The following is an 18,392-nucleotide window of genomic DNA, read 5'->3' as shown; positions in this document are numbered from 1 at the left end:
GCAAGTGGCAGGAAAACAGGATATACTGGCAGCCCCCACAGAGTACACTGCAGTCAACTGGTCAGAGGTAAGTACCTCCTCTCGCTAGGCTTGCCCTCTGCTACGAGGACAACAAGAAGAAAGCTCTAGCCTCCAATGGCTCCCCAGTCATGAGAACTGGCTGGACCTGACCAACAAACAAATCAGAGAGCTGTATGAGGTGCTCAGACCCAGGACTCTGGGGATTCACCTGTTAGTCACCAGAAAAAGATGATAGAGAAATCTTATAGAAAAGTTCAGGCTAGAAATAGAAAGAGGAGAGTGGCCATTTCCCATTCCCAGGGCCACAAATAGTAGCATGTGCAGAAGGCAGTAACGAGGCTGGGAAGGGGACTTGCCCCAAGTACCTGGAGGAGTACTTGGAGGAACTGAGGCTGTTTGTCCTAGAGAAGATGCAGGAGGACTTGGATTCCAACCTCAGACCCCTGAAAGTCAGAAAGGACAGTGGCTAGGTGGTCCCAGGGGGCAGAGCTGGGATCCAGCATTATAGAAGCCACAGAGATACAGAGTTCAATCCAACATAAGCAAAAACTTTTGGATAGTCCATGAATGAAAGCAACTGCTTTAAACATTGTGCTCCCATGTACTGAAAATGGGGGAACAAGAGCTGCACAAATACTTGGCGGGAAGATCTAGGCTCATAAGGAGAGTTGGATCTCTAAAGGCCCTTGTCCCCTGAGCTCTGTCTGCTTCCTACCTCTGGGGTATTATGGGAGAAAGCATAAAAGTGACTGGGGCCGGCTAAGCCCTTGGCCACTTGCCATAGAGACCCGGGATCCCAGGAACACCTTAGGTTGGCACTACCCAGGGAGAGCAGGTCATTCATTAACTTGTGGCAGAATGGGTCAGAGGGTAGCCACTTGGAACAGACACAAACATGGGGAGGGGGCTCGAGAGCAAACTGTACAAAAGCCCATGCTCAAGGAAAACCCAAGCTCTGGCAGTTCAAGGCCTGGTCAGCCCAAAGTGACCAGCCAACTGGGAATATTTAGTGACCAGGCCTGGAAGAATTTAAAGCCAATTGACTTTTGCCTTGTGGATAAGCAAAAGGTTTTGACTGGGCATGCATAATTTTACAGGTGGAATGGACCCTGAGAGACCATTGAGTCCACACCACTTGCCCTGCTGATTCTAAAGATGTGGAAACTGAGGCACAGAGAAAGCAATGTCTTCTCTAAAGTCACTCATGTAGAGGTAGCTACAGAGAGGCACAACCAGAAGCCAGGTTTCCTGACTCTATAGTAGGCTTACATGGTTCACTAAATGTCGGTTCCTTTTCTTCTCACTGAAACTGCAGAAAACTGCTTGTGGTCCAGAGCTTTCCAAACTGGACCTGGCCTGAGCCTTCCCAATTCCCACTGCTTGTCAAGATACAGGCTCTTGAAGGAAGGTCTCCTCCTCCACTATGGAGGCCTCAGCCTTACAGCAGCAGAGTGGCTGACAGTTCATGTCCTTGCCTTGTGTGCGGGGACCCACAGCTATACTCAAAAGAAACACACGCACATAGCCCCACTAACGGGGAAGATCCTTTGGGTGGACATTGCTCGCTCTTTCAAATTGACATTAGGGGCTCAGGTGCTCCTGGAAACATCCCCAGCCCCTTCTGACTCTGATGCCTAAAAATCCCCCTTACCCCAACTGCCCATCTGAATCCCTATCAACTCAACTCCCTGACTCTCTCAGTACCATCCAAATGAATGTGTGTCCTTCAGCAATGTGAATAACAACTTCTGTTTGCCCAAACGAAAACAGAGGGGCAGATGTTTAATTGGCCCTGGAAGTTCCTGTGAAGGAATGTTTGTTAATGTCCTCTTGGGGGAAGTGAGGGTTAAGATGGGATCCCCTCAAGGCCTGGGGTGGACAGGGAGTTAGTTAATGGCCATCCCCAGAGGTGACTTTTCAAGGTGGTTATTATGTGGTTCAATCATTAACCAAGCAGTGGCAGGACCCCAGGCTTGTTGGAAAGGAGCCACTCCTTTCCCAAGGACAGCCCAAGAGCAGGAGGCTGCAGCCAGGGAGAGCACTCATAGGGTCTTTCTGTCCCTTTCACAGCCTGCTCTGGGGCATTAGGAAGAGAGACCTGGATGAGGGAAGCTGTCCCTCAGCTCCACATGGGGTGGAGGAGGGCTGGTCAGGATGTGGAGGAAGTCAGCACACCCTTACTGGGGTGGAGGGAAAAAGGAGACAGTGAGGGTTTTTATCATGAATGAGAGAGGAAGCTCCAAGCTGGGCCTTGGTGATTAGATGACAAGCTGGGAAAGACGCTCATCCTGAATGTATCCTGTTTTGCTCCAAAGTGGCCTCAGGGGAGAGGGGAGGGGCCAGGAGGAAAGAAGCCTCCCAGGAATTCTCCCAGGCCTGCTGACCTCAAGTTCCTGGGTGGCCCTGGAACTGGGGAAGCAAGTGGGAGAGTTTACCCCATTTACTGCTAGAGAAGCAAGGCACAAAGTTTCCACAAGAAGATTCCACAAGTCAGCCTCTGTAGCTGCAGCCCCAGAGACTGTGGCCAAGTGCTATAAAATGAGGAGCTAGGGCTCTCTAATTGACTTTCCCTGGGCCTCTCTTCAAAGGTTCAGCTCAAATGTCACTGCCTTGCCTCGTCAGCCACCTTCCCCTCAGTCAAAACCAATGGCTCCCTAGTCAGGCCCGCCAGGGCAAAACAGTCCCCTCAACAATTGGAAATATGAACACTGTCAGGATATTTGACGATATTAAGGGGCTGTTTTAGATGTGCTAATGGTACAGTGGCTATTTTTTATGAATCCTTATCTTTTAGAGATATATACTAGACTACTTATAAATTGATAAGATGCTTTGGATTTGTTTCAAAATAACAAGAAAGAAGGTAAGGAGGTGGAAGTGTTAATAGGCAAGATTGGTGATGGGCTAATGGCTGTTGCAGTTGAGTGATGAGTACATGGGGCCTCATTACACTAATCATCTCTACTTTTATATATGTTTGAAAGTCTTTGTAATAGTCTTTTAAAAAGTTCTCACTGAAGTAAAGACTTAGTATGACATACTCATTATTTATGCCAGTAACCCCCAAACTAGATGGTAATTCCCTGAAGGTAAAGGTTACATTCTTTGTCCTCTACAAGACCAAGCCAAGACTGAACTTAATGACTAATAATTTGTATAGCACTTGGTAGTTTACAAAGCACTTAGCCATGGATCCCCTCACTTAATCCAGTGAAGTGCAAAGAGTGGGGAGAACCCAAGAGTCTGACAGGTCACGAATGGAACAGCAGAGCTTGGATTTAAACCTCATATATTCAGGGGCACCTGGGTGGCTCAGTCAGTTGAGCGTCTGACTTCAGCTCAGGTCATGATTTCACGGTTGGTGAGTTTGAGCCCCGCATCTGGCTCTGTGCTGACAGCTCAGAGCCTGGAGCCTGGTTTGGATTCTGTGTCTCCCTCTCTTTCTGCCTTCCCCCACTTACACTCTGTCTCTCTCTCAAAAAAATAAATACATAAACACTAAAAAAAATGTAAACTTCACACATCCAGCTCTCAGTCCCCTGTGTTTTGCCCCATACCTCCCTGGACCCCTGAGGGTCTGAGGAACTTAACATCCAGTTCTACAGTCCCTGAGAGTTGGGGTAAACAGGGACAGCAATTGTCCACAGGGACAATCGTGTACATGTGAGTTCCCAAGGTGGAAGGCTGGGAAAGAGGAGACTCAACACACAAACACAGCATTTCAGACTTGTGACAGACTGATTCAAGGACTGGTCCTCACTCCTCATATACACACAAACCAACATTTCAAGTCACAGGTGAGAAAAGCCTTAATAAACACTTGACACCAGCAACTGTGTGCCCAGCCCTGTGCCCAACTACTTTGTTTAGGGTTGCAGGATAGGGGAGTTCACACTTCTTATCCTAGAGCCCTTGCATTTTTGAGATCTCTTATCTCTATTTTATCTGATAACAGATTTGAGATCTCTTATCTTTATTTTATCTGATAACAGCCCCCCAAGAGCCCAGGGCCCTGACACTTGATCTTACCCAAACTTGAGGCCCAAAGAATAAGTTCTACTTTATTCAAGCCAGAGGCAATTCCTTCTTCCAGCCAGAGACCCCTTGCCCCACCTTCTTGAGAAAAGTGGGGGCACAGTCTGCTTTTGTTAGGACTGCCATCCATTGAACCTGAACTTTTTCCATGGCTAGAACAGGAAGCTCCAAGAGAGTCCTAGCAGAAAAGCACAGGCAGCTACAACAGCACCCAGATTAGAGACTCCATCCTCTCCTCCCTTTGGAATCTTCTTGCTTTTGTATTGTTGCTGGTATTCCTATACCAGGCTCCAGGGGCCCTCTGCTCCCTCTCCAATCCCTATCCCTAAGAATAGAATTTTAAAACTTCAAGAAGGCAGAGTGGGTCAAAGTTCGGGCCTCTTTGTGCCACTTTCTTTGCTCCTATGCTCAAACTCTGGAGGTGTGCTTTAATAAGGAAGGCCCTTCCATTGGCCCTGCCCAACTCATGCTCCACTCTGCAGCAGTCACTCAAGATACACAGCTTCTTTGTGCACCTTCTGCCCCTCTTCATGCTCTAAACACCTCCAGATATCTCTCAACAATGTCTCCCCCCACCAGATGGGGGAGGGGAGCTGCAGATGCACAGGGAGGTTTAGCATACTTCCTGAAGAGTTGCTTAAGAGGTGAACAGAAGGCAAGCGAAGAGGGGAAACAGGACTCTATCTATGTGGTGTTTTCTAGACCTGGTTACAGGGGTCCAGGGAGCAAAAATTCTAAACCCTAACCCTGGAACAAAACTGGACAAAGACTAAACCCTGAAAATGAGGATCAAGCCCAGAATGTCCACTGATATGGTAGCTGTAGTTTTAGGGTAAAAGAACCACCAACACCCAACACCATCATAACCATCACACTCTTACCCACTTGCTCTGTCAACCATTCATAAACCACCTGCAGACATGACTCCTTCCTTATGCCCTTGGACACTCTGCCTTCCCATACCCAGATAGAAACTGTCTCTTCTTTATTCCAGACAGATGGAAGTGTGGAGAAAATTCAGAGAGCAATAAGACAAGATGGTGGGTAGTGACAGCAACCCCTAGAATGGAGACGGGAACAGGTCTCACAGTAGGAGTCAGGGTTTGAAAATAGCCCTGGTGTGATTGATCACCCTCTCCTCCTGGGTGGGCAGACCTGGGTGCTCCAAGTGGGATAGAAACAAGCCAGGCTTCTCCAGCCCAACTTCTGTAGTCCTGGCTCTGAGTTGGCCCCACATTCAGTCTGGCTGTTGTCCTGCTCACCCTTCCCACCACTACTAGTTACAGGGGGCTTGGCTGCATATCACCACAAAGATTTCCATCTGAATAGTTCCTGTCACCCCAAGCATCTCAAAGACAACCTTTCACCATGTGACAAGTCACCAAATGTCATGGAAGAGACTGGCCCTTGCAATACTAAAATGCAGCCCACCACCTGAAGTGCAGTTGAAAACACTGTGGCCCCCAGAAGTAGCATGACTCACCTAAGGTCACATGAATTAGTGGATGAACCCCAGTTTCCTGAGTTCTAATTCAGTGCTTAAGTTTACAGAGTCTTGGTGGAAGAGAAATGGAGAAAACCCCAGCCTAACTAATTTGAAAATCCCAAAAACTTCCATTAAAAGACCTTTCGTGAGAGCATCTGTAATCCAAACCCATTTTGGATTTCATGGGGAAACTCGGCCCTGAAAGATGCGACTTCTCCAAAGGTTTTCACTTGATCCTCACAGCTACCTTAACTACCAGGAAAGTCTGGAGCATTTCTCAGAAGGGAGGACAGTGGCCAAGGGGAAAGCCCATAGGGCCGGACTGGGGCTTTCTGGAAATGCCCTCAAAAGCAGAGGAAGGAAAAGGGTAGGTGAAGTGGCGCAGAGCCCAAAGGCCTGCCACCCCTGCTTGGTTCCAGTTCCCCTCCAAAGCCCCACAGCTACGCCTTCGGACTCTGGCCAGGCCCTGGATAACAGGCAGAAAACCTCCTTCTACTACCAGACTTCCCTGGGGAGAAGCGCTGCCAGCCAGCTCAGGGGGTCCCCCAGTTTCGGCGACTCCAACCCCAAATCCCAGGGCGGAAGGTGGCTGGGCTTGCTTCCTCCGCCCCTCCTGTGTGTGCCGCCCAGCCGAACCGCTAGGAGCGGGGGCCGGGCCAGAGCGCTCCCGAGACTAGGCCGGGCAAGGGGTCCCAGGAGGCCCTGCTGGTCCAGATTTCTCCCTGCCGTCGCCCCAGCTCCTACCTGGAAGCCGCGTCCACCGCTTTGGTTCAAGACCCTGCCAGTGCGCAGGACGTGAGTGCAGGAGGGACTGCTCTGTCCGGGGCACGCGCGGAGCCTCGGGTCGGGCGTGGGTAATGGTGCCAGCCAGAAAGAGCGGCTGCCGCAGCTGCTTAGCTGTTGTCAATCCAAGGCCACTTTCAGCGCAGGTGGGGAGGGAACTGCAGCGAGTGGGGCGGCAGGGACGCCCCGCCCACCTACACGACCTTCGACCAATGAGGCCGCAGTCCGGCCCACCGGACTCCCCCGAAAGTCGCCCAAATTGTGGTGGGTGGGGCTCTGCCTTCTAGCTCCTCCAATATCCTCGCCGCTGCCTCTTCCTCAGGTCACACCGCTAGTGAGGAGGGGGTAGGCGGGGAGCAGTCAAGCCAGAGCTAGGGACTGAAGGTGAAAGACAGAGTTGGCCAGGCGCACAGATTATTTATTGGGCTCTGAATGTGCCTGGTACCATATGGGGGATTTAAATACATGTGCCATGTAGACGTGAAGATTCAGTGGCTTGCTGAGGATAATTTATGGGGATTTCAGAAGACAACTTCAATGAGATGTCTGATTAGTACGGACAATCAAGAGAGAATCTTGGACATTAAATATGTGAGCAGGAAGTTGCCATTCCCACCTTGCTCAGGCCCCAGCATTCTGCAACTTTCCCACTACCCCAGCTCTCTGCCTTAAGTCCAAACACTACCCCCGCGGGGAAATGCATGGAAAACTTGGAGCATATGCATTAATCATGGCAGACGAGGGCTCCCAAGAGTGTATCAGCAAGTACCATCAGAGAGTTGGTTTAAATTCAGTAAGAAACAGAGTGTTAAGATTTGATCTTTCTCTTGCCTTTCCTCACAAAGGTCCAATACATGTTCACAACCATGATTTCACTGTTGAATTGAGGACTCCTATTAGCTGGGATCTGGAGTACTCAAGGTGCCATGCCATCCAACTACCATCCTCCACATTTACAAATACAGAAACTGGGAAGAGAATACTCCCTCATCTTGACCAACTAAATCCATAGCAGGGATAATACCTGCACATGGGTTATTTTCTCCATACCTAACAGGTAGAAAGCAGGCTCCACATCCATCTAATTTGTTTGCCAAAGTACCCAACACAGATGAAAGCAAAAATTCATGTTTCTTGGGACAGCAACTTTCTTAAGGTCACCTAGGCAATGGCAAAGACAGACATAGCCCCAGGTGTCCCCCTCCTGTCTGGTCTTCAGACTCATTAGAATTCTCCCACCCTACTTACCTACTGGCCTTGATGAGAATCAGAGGAGAAATAATGAAGCAAGGCTACCTCCAGTGTGCACCTCTCCTTTCCTCTCAATGGCAAGACTGGAGCTGGCACTTTGTTTAAGATGAGTCATGTACCTGTGGGTCTTGGAGTTCTGTACAACAGAACTCACTTCTTGAAACAAAATCCCATCGAGAGTCAGGAACCACTATGATGGGTGGGAAGGTAGAAGACCTCCTTTCTGAGGCTGTGCTGTTATGTTTGTACGCATCCCTAAAGCTCTGAGTTGGAGCCAAACTTATCTTGCCTCTGGAAAATGCTAAAAGGATATCCTATAGCTTCCCTAAGGGCAGGAAACCACGTCAGAGCCAATTCCATCCACCTCATGGCACCAAGCACAGTGTCTACAGTAGTTTCTCAGTAATGTTTGCTAATGGATGAATGAATGTTGAAAGATATTCAAGGGACGACCATGAAGAAATCACATTCATATAGATAATGACCAAACCCCACTTACCTTTTACTAGATTCATTTAACTAAATCAGATATGATGGGTCCTGAGACATCCAGTTATTTTTTTTTTAAGGTAATCAAACCAGAAAACTAAAAAAGGGAAAACTACAGAAAGTACAAAAACTACAAAAAGAGCAAGTGCTACAAATAAGTAGAACAAGAGCTTCACATGCCTGGCATAGAGCATGTGTGTACTCAATAAAAATATCTGTCAAATGACTTAGTGAACACAATAGCCAGAGAAAGCTATAATCCTAATATTTGCCATGTACCTTGTGACATTGTAGAATGGTCCAAGCAATAAATAAATAGAAATGCATTTTTTAATGTTTATTTATTTTTGAAAGACAGAGACAGAGCACGAGCAGGGGAGGGGCAGATAGAGGCACACACACACAGAATCTGAAGCAGGCTCCACACTCTGAACTGTCAGCACAGAGCCTGACATGGGGCTCAAACTCATTAACTGTGAGATCATGAACTGAGCAGAAGTCAGATGCTCAACCGACTGAGCCACCCAGGTGCCCCCCCGCAATCAATCAATCAATCAATAGTCCAAACAATGTCTAGACTGTTTCTTTGGGTCTTTCTTGATCTCCTTCTCTTAACCCATTAGCTTCAGAAAGACAAGAACTCAACCTCTTTAGAAGGAGATAGCTCACTCTCTTCAATTCTTGCTCCCTGATCTACTCCCGTGCTCTGACCTAAACCAGAGTCTTACATGGAACAAATATACAATAACGGTGCCTGGAACAGATGAAGAAATAGTAACTTTCGATAATCTCCTTTCTGGGTTGCATCTGGAGTGGCTCTGGTGATAACTGGAGCCTTTAGGTCCTGGGTGTCCCTTTCCCACACACCCCTACTATTTACTGACTGTGTGTCATATAGTGCTGCTGCTGCTGCTGCTGCTGCTACCTTGGATGCCAGCTCAGGCATTAAGCAGGGAAATGTAGAGTGCATGAGGGCAGGCTGAGAGCAGGTGGAAAAGCCGTGGGTACATGTATGCATTTCCATGCCCTATACGTGGGGTTTCCATATTTCTACCACTACGAAAGCCCAGCTATGCCATACAAAGAGCAGTATGATGGATTCTGGAGCCATACAGCCTAAGAACAAAGCCCGGTTCTGGTAGGTATTTTCCAACTTCCTGTGCCTCAGTTTCTCACCTGTAAAGTGTGGATGATAATCACAGTCCTGACCTCATGTGGCTGTTGAGTGGATCCACTGGGCTAAAGCACACTTAGAATGGTGGCTAGTACATAATAAGTGATCCTAAGTGTTAGATTAGTGGTGACAGAGGCACTGAGAAATGGAAAAAGCCCTGGATCAGAAAGTAGGAGAGTTGGGTCTACTCCCAGTTCTACCATTTTCTGGCTGTCACTGAGGGGGAAGTCATTGCACCACTAACCATCAGTTTCTTGGCCTGTAAAATGAGAGTAGAGCATAATCCCTAGCAGGCAAAATTAAGACAATGGATGTGAGGATGTACTGTAAAGGGCAGGTGACAGGATATCACTGAAGGTGTTTGACAGCTCAGCTTTTTTCCAAGGCCAACCATTCCTTTTCTTCCAGGACATGGCAGAGACAAACTCCATATGCTGTTACTGTGGGCCTCACTCCAAGACACTTAGGTCCCAATAAGTGCCTATCTGGACTTATAACAGCCCCCATACTCCTCCCTGCCTAGAAATGGGGATTCCTCAAGCTGTTTCAGCCACTCTGGAATGGCTGAGGGCAATGAAACAGGCCCTTCCACTACTCTTTTCCATGGAGCTAAAGGAGCAGCAGCAAATCCAGGGACCTGAGCTGAGAAGAAAAAAGGGGAGTAGGAACCATGGGGGGAAAATGAATTACACTTGGACCAGCCCCGCACAGCACATGACCATGGATGTCCTCACACTTGCACACACATTCCTGCATGCCTCATCAAAAGCCCACCAGTCAATCCTGGGAGGGTCAAGGCCTGCTTTCCAAAGATTTGGGGGTCCCCACCCAATTTCATGAAAGGGGGATACTGATCAGACTCCCACAACATGAGATAGTTACAGCTCATTAAAAAAAATCCTCAGGAGCCATGCCATGGCAGAGGGGTTTGTACTAAGAGGGGCAGCCAGAGCAGAGCCAATGTGGGGAGAAGGGGATTTGGTAGTGGGAGGGGATTGAAAAGGTGAGGAGCACACAGGCACCTCACTGTGCATTGCCAAGTGGGAGTGAAGGCACAGAACTATGTCCAGAAGAGCACAAAGACTCCCTTTCAGCCCACAGCCCAGGAGACCACTCTGGCTGTGCCCACCCCACACTCCAGAGTACCCTGAAATGGGGAGCTCTCTGCTGGGCTGAGAGCCCTGGGCTGGCTGTCAGGAGAGCTAGAGTACAGGCCAGCAGAGTTTCAGAGATCACTTACTCTCTCTGCCCCCGCCCCCCCACCCAGCTCCAAGCCATGATCCAGATGCATTTATTTCCTCTCCTGGAACTACTGAAAGGAGTGTTTGGTGCTATTCATGATGGACCTCCACATACTTGGACTAGGAAGCTGGAGGGGGAGAACCCAGGCCCACTCAGTCTCTGCCCCTCACTCTTCCCTCAATACCCAACACTCTCTCCCCATCCCTCCAACAGTCACTAGGCAAAGTGTCAGTTGATGGAGAGCTGGCCCCCAGAATCTAACACAATAGACCCACTGAGCCATGACAGTGTGGTGGGTCCCATTTCACACCAGGATGGCTGGCTTTACTGGTCAGTCTCAAAGGGGCTAGAAGTTTTCTGCTGCAGGCAGATGGAGCGCACCCACCATTCCCTCAGGGAATGCCTCAGTTCAAACTAATAGACGGGGGTCACCCTGGGCTGAGCAGTTGGTGAATCTGGCACAGACACCCAGAGCAGGATGTCCACTCCCACCCTCCCCCTTCATTCCTGCCCTTCAGAGAACAGTCATAGTGTGGTGAGGAGAGATGAGCAAAAGCAAGTCAACTTCTAACACAAATCCCCTCGCCTTGCCTCAATCCCATGCACCTACAAACACCTGAGGCCAAAGGAACCTTCCTTGTACCCCTCAATAGTCCCCCCTACCTGACTTTCTTTCAGCCCTTGAGCTTTCTCCTTCCTGGCTAGGCTCAGTTTCCTCATCTGGAAAACAGGACTGGTTTCTTGAGTACCCTCTTTCCGTAGCATTATCTTCTTCTGTAAGCTTTTCTGTGTGTTCCTATAGGGGTGAGGCTCCCAGAAGCCCATCATCCATGCAGCTTCTGAAGAAGAAGGGAGTGTTGGGGGTGTGACAGCCCTCTGAGGATGAGGAGAAAGAGCAGAGGAAAGTGAGAAAAAGGAAGGAGGAAAGCTGATGTGAAAGGCAGAGAAAGAAGGGAGCAGGTGCTGAGAACAAACAAGCCCAGAAGTCTAGAAACCTGGCCCCCACCTCCAGCACTGCCTCCAGTTCACCTAGTGGCAGGGGACACACAGAGCCTCTGAAAAGAGTTCAGGATCCTGCCTCCTTTCCTGGGACTTTTCCACATGTCCCTCAGGGGAAGCAGCTCTCAAGACAAAACTGAAAGGGTAAAGAGGAGATGGGGTAGGATGAAAGGCAAGGGCTCTTCCCTCCTACCCACAGGCTACCCCATCAGTCCACCATGGCCTGACCTCATGCTGCCACAGATACAGTGTCCACAAAGTGGGACAGCTGCTGGTGGGAGGTGGGGGATGGGGATTAGCTTTCACAGGCCTGCTCAGAGCCTGGCCCAGTCCAACCCTGTGATTATGAGTCTCTAGGACTTGGTAATTTCAATTCAAGCAGACAGAGCCATCCTCTGGCCACCCACCCTATTTTCCGTGAAGAATACCCTCAGAGGCTCCTGGATGACATCAGAGAGGATACAGGATGTGTGGTGAGGCTCGAGGGCCACTCAGCTAAGGGTCTGGGCTCTTGTAACCCCTCTCAGTGTGCCCTTCTCCAAACACAGCTTCCCCCTTCTGCAATCCTACACACACACACATACACACACACATGCACACACGCACACACATTCTAACTAAATAAAAACTCTGAGCTGATCTTCAACCAGGGCCAGGGCTTCCCTACACATACACAGCAACCCATCAGTCAACATGGGCACCCAGGCACTGATGGGGGGGCTGGAGCAGAGAACAGAGAAAGTAGGCCCAACAGCCAGGGTGCCTGTCTTCTGGAGCTCCCATGCCAATGGAAGAGGCAACAGCAGCCCCCAGATAGAGAATACCCAACTCAGGCAGGTGGGCAGCCAGGTCACATCCCAGAGATCAAGGAGAGAGGGGACAACCAGGCTCCCAGGTTGGACACCTGATATCTCTGGATCAACAGACCTCCAGGAAACACCAGGGAAGTAGCTTCTGGGCCCCACCCCCACTGAGGTTCCTGCATCAGGGTCCAGGACACTGCAACTCTGGATTCTACCCTGCTTTTACCACTGAGGAGCTGTGTGACTTGGCTGAGAGCCTTGACCTCTCTGGGCCTCAGAGTCCACATATGTACAATCAGAGAGTTTGCTCTGAGGATTTATGTGGGCCCTGTCCTGTAAATGTGTTCATGTTCCATGACAAACCCATTTCAAGAAACTCGACCCAGTTTGCTATTTCCACCCTACCATTTGGGCAGGAGCAAGGGAGGACTTATTGGAGAAAAGGAAGGAGCACAGCCTGGAAAGTGTTTTAAGTGCTCAGAGAAATATATACTTTTTCAATTTTTAAAAAGACAAAGTGCCAGGTAGTCTGGAAGACCCGCTGGAGTGGAAACAGGCCTTAGGGTGGAGCCTTAGGCAATTCAAGATGACTAACAAGGTGCTTCCAGGGTGGCTGGGCTGTGTCATGCAACAAGGGGACAGAGTGAGGCAATAAGGGTACCTTGGAGTGATGGAGGGGGGTATGGAGCTACCAGCTAGGTAAGTAAGACCCAAGGGTAGGAGACAAAAAGAGGGACAGAAGGACAGACAGTGGGATAAAGTAAAAATATAAGCAGAGTGTCACACATATAGTGGGACAGGAAGACAGACAGGAGGGTGGAAGGCAGAGGCAGAGGCAAAGAAAGTACTGGGGGAATAGGGGGTAAGGGACCTACTGTTTATTAAATGCCTACTGAGTGTTAACAACCAAAATGTTGCTCTTCTTTAAGTGGAGGATGAAGACAGAGGGAGAGAGGTGGGTGGGGACAAAGCCAGATGGACAGTTGGGATAAAAGGATGGGGCACCTTGAGAAAGAACAGCTGGCTAAGAATTAGAGGAAAGCCAGCGGGCGGAGATGGAAGGTCTGAAAAACGGAGTCTGCCAGCCAGAGGTGAGGTTCAGACAGACTGACATAAGGCTAGTAGATCAAAACGGGACTGGAATCAAAGATGAGGAGGCGAGGGCGACTCAAGTTTTGCCTAGCAGAGGGCAGCGCAGCGCCCAGGTTCTCAGCGAAGTGCAAGCCTAGCCCTGACCTCCCACCCGGGTCCGCCTGGGTCCGCCCAGCTCTCTTCTTCACCTGGTTTCCAGCGCGGCAGGTCCCACCGGGTGCCCTTCACACCCCACGGCTTCCAGGACATCCGCGCCCGGGGCTTTGGGAGCCGCAAGGCTGGCCCCCAGTCCCTCTCCTCAGCCTTGTATCCACAGGCCGGCCACTCCCAAGGGCAGCGCTGCGCCTCTGGTGGTCGCACCCGGACTGAGCCTACAGCCAGGGCTGCATTGGAGGGAGGGAGGGAGGCCTGAGGGAATGAAGGCCCGGATTGCCCCACCCCCTCAGTAGCGACTAGAAAGTTCCACGCCCACACTTTAAGCAGGACACTACCCTTCTCTATCTTACACTGGCCTCAAGTCATTTAGCTTAGCTACGCTGCCTCTTCCATTGCCATCCAGCCTCCTTTCCAGGGTTGGAGTCACCCTTTGGCCTTTTCTACACTAGCCCCCGATTTGAGGGGTGTCTCACCACTGATCTCACTCCTTTTTGCTGTACTATGCCAGTGCGAGATAGTGGGGGTCTTAGCCACTAAGTCAGCCCCTCTACCTCCTGTCTCCCCCAAATTTTACCAACCACGTTACAGGGCAGAAGACCTTATGCAACAGCCAGATGGAGAGGGGAACAATGGCTCCAGCCAGCTTGGCAGACTGACTCACTGACTCCTCAGCCTCCTACAGACCTTGCTTTTCACCACCCTTCCAGCCCCGTTTAATGTGTCTCTGACCAGAACAAGAAGACCCTGAGTTCCAACGACACCTTGAAATCCTTCTAGTACCAAGAGTATTCTAGACCTTATGAGCAGAAGCATTCTTTTCTTATAGACTCTCTCTAGAGAAGCAAAACTGAGGCCCAAGGATGCAAATTACTTGGTCACCATGTCAGCAGGATAATGATCTCTGTTGCAGAGCTGTTTTGAAGATGTAAAGCTACTGAACATGGTGCCTAGCACAGAGTAGTCTCCATGAAGAAAGATTAACTTTTATTCTCAAAGAAGAGGATCTATCATGAAAAAAGCCTGGAACAGGACCCTAAATTACATGACCCTTTCCCTTACCCCTAACTTCCATCCACAACAAGGGAACTTGTATTCCCTATTCAGCGATGGTGGGGAGTCTCTATCTGCCTTTGTTTACAATGGAGGGAAGGCAGAAAGTTGCCATCTCTCAGACCTGGTCATTTCCACTCCACTTGTGGCAGTGGCCAGTAAGGAGGGAAGATTCTAATAGTGGTTCTGCACTAACTGGGCAAAGCCCAGGCCATTTTCCTTCTCTGAGCCTCCATTTCCTCATCTGTAACATGAGCATAATCCCATGACTCAGTCAGAATAATGATAAGGGGATACACAGGTAAAGGTCACAGCTCCTTCTTCTACTATCTCCCTACCTTGTGCCACTAGACAAGGGCAGAATAGCACCATTTGTGAGGGACAGGCTAAGAAAAGGAAGAGGAGTTTGTGAATTGATATGTGCTTTTTGAATGAGATTTGCACTCGCTTTTCATAGACTCAGTGTCAGAACTGGAAAGGAATGAGAGATTAACATGTTGATCTCCATGTCATTCACCCTTTTCCCCAGGGTAGTGTTGGCACACAGTAGGTGTTCACAAAATATGGAATGAGTATGTTCTTCACATGGGGAAGAGAACTTGCCCAAAGCCACACAGTGAGTCTGTTTCACAATCAAGTCAGATCTCCTGTCCATTCCTCCTTCTATCAGGCCATGTTACTTAATGGAATTTCCCCCCCATATGATCATAAATCATTGGGGAGCTCATTCCTCTCCCCCAGCACCCTCTGGTCTATCAGCAATCCTCATTCTGGATGAGCTAAGCCAGGGTAAACAGCCACTGGGAGTCTGCTGTCTGTGTTTAGCTTGGTACTGCCAAACCTTTGACTTCTGAGTTTCCAGCAGCTTCTGCCTCAGGGGCAAGTTCCTCTCTGAGGAAAAGGAGGCCCCAGTCAGCTTCCTCCAAGCACAGGAGTTTCCCTTTTGCTCTCTGGTGGGGTGGGAGTGCAGGACACAGGCTCTCAGAGCAGCAGCCTAGAAGGAAGGGTGGCAGCAGCCATTTCCTACCCTGCTAAGGCATCTCCCTTAAGTCCCTCCCATTTCCTGAGCTCTGCTGCTTCAGCCCCAGCCAGAACAGTGATATGAAAGGGCTCCTGAGTTTAACTTGAATCACAGAAGCTTGGAACTGGAAAGGACCTCAGAGCTGATTTATTCCCACCTCCTCCCCACTGCAGGAATGCCCTCTGTTAGCAAAGAGGAAGGGGGCATGTGATCTAACCTCATACAGCTTCAATTTCCTCCTTCATACAATGGACATGATGACACCTACCTGACAATGTTGTTGTGGGAGGAAATGTGAGAATGGATTTGATAAAAGCTAATATGCATTGAGCACTAACTCTATGCCCAGCATTGTTCCGAGTACTTTTTGGGGATTCATCTATGTAATTTTTACCACAGCCCTCTAAAGTAGGTACTGTTATTATTGTCATCATCATCCGTATCACCCCCCTTTTACAGATGGAGAAACTGAGCGATGACAAAGATAATGTGACTTGCTAAGTTCACACAGCTAATGAGTGACAATGGCAGAATTTGACCACTGAACCTCAGGTTTCACACATATAATGGCAGTGATCACCCTTACCCCAGAGAACAATCCATCGATGAAGTTTCATGAGCTCACATGTGTCCCTGTGGCTGGAACTTTTGAACCCAAAAGTACCCCCCCCCCAACCTAAGGGCTGAGGGGAAGAATGTGTAGGAACCTTGGGGGAGCTGAAGATATAACCAGAAGACTTCACTCCCTGCAGAGAATGCCTTTGAAGTCCCCACTCTTATCTTAAACACCTACTTGAATTTCCTGGTTAACTCTGGTATACATCCATGTTGTCTTATAAAAATGGGTGTTTTTCTCCTTTAAAGCCTTTGAGGAAAGTTGACACTCCAGGAAATGGGCTACATTAGTCCTGTGCCTGTGTATGTTCCAGGCCACTGCCTTTTACCCCAGAAGTACCACATACCTGGCACACGGTAGACCATTACTCACTGGGAAGAGCTGAAGTTAATGAAGTGCTTATTATATGAACCAACATTCTAAACACTTTCCACATATGATTTAATCAACGTGACAATTCTATGAGGAGGTATAATTATTATCATTGCCCGTATTTTCTAGTGGGAAAACTGTAGCACAGAGAGGTTAAGCAATTTGTCCAAGGCCGCATAGTTTGCAAGTGACCACTAGGCTTTGAATCCCTACAGCCTTTGGGATGCCTGGGTGGTTCAGTCAGTTAAGCATCCAACTTCAACTTAGGTCATGATCTCATGGTTTGTGAGTTCGAGCCCTGCATTAGGCTCTGTGCTGAAGGCTCAAAGCGTGGAGCCTACTTTGGATTCTGTGTCTTTCTCTCTTTCTGCCCCTACCCTGCTCATGCTCTGTCTCTCAAAAGTAAATAAAAACATTTAAAAAAATTAAACCCTGTTAGCCTTGGCTGGTAACCACTATACGTACTGCCTTTCAAGCCACAACAGAGTCTTTCTTACCCACCCATCTCCACTACTTACCACCAGGATGGTTGAGTTCATTCTTGGCAAAAGCAGGACATATTCCAATTAGATGAGCAGTTCCTTGAGGGCAAATACGTAGTGTCTCTCCCACCAACCCAGCATTTCCCAAATGATGTTAAGCCAGGGTCTGGGCTATGCACAGAGAAGGTCCTCCATTCATATTTGCCAACTGACGGCTCCCTGGCTTGTGGCAGTCTCTTGGACCTAGCACCTACTGGGCACTATCATTTCACACAGGAGTCCTCTGCTACTCCCTGTGGCAAAGATCCAGCCTCAGAAATGGCTGCACATCATCTACAGGGACAAGTCCATGCCTCTAGCCCTGACATTCAAAGTGCTGCACAAGCTTACCCAGCCAAATCAGCTGGTAATCCCAGAACACCCTATACTTCATTAAGCTTTCAAATGTGTTACATTTAATCTTCTCTCTCACAAAAATGCTTGTTCTTACTTCTCTTGACTTATTTTACAAACACTTATATGGTGCTTTCTGTGTGCCTGGCACTGTTCTAAGCTGTTACCACATTTTAACTCATGGACTCCTTATGGAAACACTGCAGGTATCATTACCATCCCATTTTACAATGAGACAACTGACATACAAAGAGGCTAAGCTATTTGCCCTATCTCCTGGATCTGGCAAAGCCCCACATATTCCTTTAGTCCTCCCTATGAATACCATAAGCCATTCCAGTTCTGTGTGTTCCCACAGCTCAGTTATACCAGCAATCCTTCTACATTGAGTTTAGTTATCTATATGTCTTCCTGCCCAATAAAAGTGTGAGTTCCCTGAGGGCAAGGACTGTGTTTTATTATTTACAACATGCCCATTGCTCAGGAAGGAGTTTGGCATTGAGTTGGCACTGAGGGGATATTTGGTAAAGGACTGATGACAATTGAGAGAATGAATGAGTGTGTGACCCAAAAGTAGCCTTGACCCAACCAAACTGTGGCTCAGAAATTTTAGGTTTTCTTTCCCCAATGGCATTGGGATAGAGAAACATAAAGATGGCCGAATGACCTAGTATGAAATGCATCCACAGGTAGTGAGAGCAGCAGAGAGACAACCCCCTCCTCCACCATCCTGCTACTTGTGTAGCTGGACCAAACCTGGCACCCTTATCACAGAGTTGGTGGGGCATCTAGCAAACCACAGAAGCTGCCAGCTCTGGGGTCTGTGTGAAACTGAGCTCACTGGATTCTGTTTTTCTTCCTCAAAGGCCTCAGGACTGCCCTTGCAATTCAGAGGTTCATATGGAAAAGAGCAAAGGGCTTAAATGT

At 48.9% G+C, this 18,392-nt stretch overlaps 1 protein-coding gene across 3 annotated transcripts in view; it reads right to left on the bottom strand.

Moving 5' to 3' along the window:
- The window catches only part of STARD8 (StAR related lipid transfer domain containing 8), an 84,757-nt gene that overhangs the window by 31,230 nt on the left and 35,135 nt on the right, over positions 1-18,392 (bottom strand). For 2 of the 3 annotated variants that reach the window (XM_006943788.3, XM_004000578.4), the window contains exon 1: positions 6,287-6,484. The exons of the other annotated variant lie outside the window; for it this stretch is intronic. The gene's annotated coding sequence lies outside the window, so the exon portion shown is untranslated. Of the gene's footprint in view, positions 1-6,286; positions 6,485-18,392 lie in introns of those variants that run through there. 3 annotated transcript variants of the gene reach the window in all.

Source organism: Felis catus, chromosome X (assembly GCF_018350175.1).
Source record: "Felis catus isolate Fca126 chromosome X, F.catus_Fca126_mat1.0, whole genome shotgun sequence".
Lineage (NCBI taxonomy): Eukaryota > Metazoa > Chordata > Mammalia > Carnivora > Felidae > Felis > Felis catus.
Note: the sequence above shows the minus strand (reverse complement) of the source record. Positions and strands in the feature narration are given on the sequence as shown.